We start from the raw sequence: 3233 nt of genomic DNA, 5'->3' as shown, positions 1-3233 counted from the left end.
TTTGGGGGTCTGTAATTTAAAAATAATTTCTTAAATAAATACCACAAACGTTTCCTGAAAAGAAGCTGTTTAAATTGTTTGGATCAAGTCCAAATTAGGGCCCAAGGTTTTGTGGGCAAGTCCAAGTCAAGTCTCAAGTCTTTAGAGGGAAAGTCCAAGTCATGTCTCAAGTCTTTGAGGGCCAGTCCAAGTTATGTCTCAAGTCTTTGAATGCAAGTCCAAGTTAATGGACTAAAAAAAAATCACTGGATACCTATCAACAATTCTTATCACAACACAACAGATATAATACGCTATTATCAGTTTGTGGTATAGAGCAGTGAAACAGTATTTATATTATGGGGTAATTAAATGAATATGATGACAACAAATTGAAAAGACTAGCAGAAGGAACAATGTTAAAATGTAACCTAGGACTTCTTTAAATCTTCTAATTAAATAGATGAAATGTGAACTAGTCTAGAATCTCTGTTCATTTTTGATTTCCGAGGGGCGTTGCCAACAGGCCAGAGCAAAATACCTCTGGACGCAATTTAATAGACCTAAAACCAGTCAGGGCAGCAAAACAACTTGGTTCTCCGCCGCACATGCAAGTGGGTGCAGTCCTTTGTCCGTGTTAAAGCAGGAAGAAAAGGGCTGCCTGGTCAAAAACTTTCTCAAATTACAGCTAAACAGTGCATGGGTTTCTGAAAACACTTTAGGCGAGAAATAGGCAATGCATTAACAGAATCTTGATTCCCATTTGATCAGAACTGCCTAGCTTCACAGTTTGATCTGAGTTTTGTGAGCCATGTGCGTTACGTTCAGTAAGCATGATGCTTAAACCCGCCCAAGGGAGGTTAATGGTTGGGATTGGTCTGCCCAGGACCTGGTCGGCTGGAAGTCTGTCTGATTTTGAGGGGGTCAGACGTACAGTATCCACCATACCAAATAAAACATGAGTTTGCAGATTACTCTAGTTTCCAGGCTAGTCCAAAGTTGGATGAGGGATGTAATGTGCCACATCTAGAATATCGCCACTCAAGCATTTCACCTACACCATAAAACACAAATACAATATGGGGACGGGCATCCGGATGACTTGGCCATGTGTGGAGGTTTGCTCCTCGGCGCGGTGGGCCCAGGTTCGGCTCCAACCTGCGGCCCTTTGCTTCATGTCGTTCCCGGTCTCTCTCCTCTTTCATGTCTTCATCTGTCCTGTCAAAAATAAAGGCCGAAAATGCCCCAAAAATAATAATAAAAAAAGAAGATGGAGGCAATGTTGGATTTTAACAAGAGAAATTACGGTTAATGAAAATTTGTTCAACCAAATATAAAGTAATGTGCAGCACCATAACGTACAAGAGATACAGTTCATAAATGTCTACATCTTTACTGTAGTTCAATTTCTTCCTATGTGAAGTAATTGGTAACGTGCAAAGCTATACTTTGAAAGCAAATTCCCAAACACCATCCAGATCCTCCATCAAGCTAAATAAAAAGATTTGTGCAAGGTCTAGGATATTACATTTCCTTTCTGTCCCTTTTTTTTTTTTAAATCTCTGAAACAAAGTCACCTCCTTACACAGAGAGCTGAATAGAAGGGATTAGCTAAACATTGAAACAAATGTTTAGCTTGCATGGAGACGTGTTAGTGCCACCTGTTAAACTAGTGGAGCACGTCGTAGGATTTATTAATTCAATCGGTTCTTATTCAAGCATTTCTTCTCACGATGAGATATGTAAGAGAAGCAACTTGATGAATACAATGAGTGCTAGATTCTCAGTAACTCTTCATCTCTCTTCAAATCAATGCAGTAATCGGTGTTTTTGGCTTGTAATCCAAAACGAAAAAAAACATTTATTTTATCTCTCAGGAGAGATAGAGCACATAGATGAGTGTGTCTGGTCCTCCATTCAGCTGATTAATAAATTACAGCCAAGCATCAGCCTTGAGCAATGCTGTAATCAGCCATGCTGCATGCTTTGTGTCAACAAAATGATACAGTAACTCTGCATTTGTGATGATATACTTCATTAATGTTATAAAAAAACAGTACATTTGGTGCAGCCCTGGCTAGTTATCCGTACAATTAGATTGGTAGTCTCATATACATCACATCTGTCTCATTCTGTAAGTGGTGTCTCAGTGTGCATAATGACCAACTATTCATCCGGAGTGTCTCATACAAAGTGTGATGTGTAAAATTGGCACAATTATTTGCAGAAAGAGCAAACATGGGTTGCGGTTGAAAAAGTAAAAAAAACTTTTCTGTACCCAATGGTAAATGTCCTGTGGTCAAGGACAGACGGGAAGGAGAATTTAAAAGGAAAAGACTCAGAGAATCCGACTGCCCTTACACAGGACTACGTAATTATGTGACAGTGGATGTTACTGATGTGGGTCTGCCGGTGAAACTACGCTGTTCTGAAGGTGGACTACGGAATTTGTATCTAAATAATTTTCTAGGTCATATCACTCCGTTAGGAACCATTCTAAGCAAAAAGGACTATTTGACTGCAGCCATGGTGTTTAGTTAGAATACAGAACAATTTTCTTTGGTAATTATTTATATTTCTTAAAAAAATTTTTTTTTGAATTTTAAATAACAGAAGGCTTAATGGCGCCTTCACACTGCCCACATTTTTGATGGCCTGATCACATACAAAGTATATGGAAAGACACGCAAATGACGATAATGGTGCGACGGGAACGAGGCAAATATGGAAAATTTGTGAGTTGAAATATTTCAACTTGAGAGACCAAATCGCAATAATTGGGTTAAAAGAAGGCAATTTACACTATAGCCATATAATATAGTTTAGGGATGAGCCGAGTACTCAGCTGAAACGAGTATCCGGTACGGATAAAGCACTCGCATTACTCGTATAATACTTGTGTATTATACAAGTAATGCGAGTCAATATCCGTGCTCGGATTCAATGAAATTCTCCATTGACTGTGTCTCCGTTCTGTGATAGGCTAGTCACAGTGCCAGTCACAATGCCTCTCCCTTACACTATTCTATGATAGGCTAGTCCCAGCGCCCCTCCCCTACACTATTCTGTGATTGGCTAGTCCCAGCGCCCCTCCCTACACAGACAGACTCCTTCTGTTGCTGAGTGCCGCTCCGCTCACTCGCACGGGACACGGAGAAGTGAACAGCTCTCCCCTTCTGGTCCGCGGGGTTTTTCCGTTAACATTTAGGGTTTCTTCAGCTTCAGGTTTGTTTTATACTTCGGTTTGAACTAGT

The sequence above is a fragment of the Etheostoma spectabile genome, unplaced genomic scaffold, assembly GCF_008692095.1.
Source record: "Etheostoma spectabile isolate EspeVRDwgs_2016 unplaced genomic scaffold, UIUC_Espe_1.0 scaffold280, whole genome shotgun sequence".
NCBI classification, from domain to species: Eukaryota; Metazoa; Chordata; class Actinopteri; order Perciformes; family Percidae; genus Etheostoma; species Etheostoma spectabile.
This window is presented reverse-complemented; position numbering follows the sequence as displayed.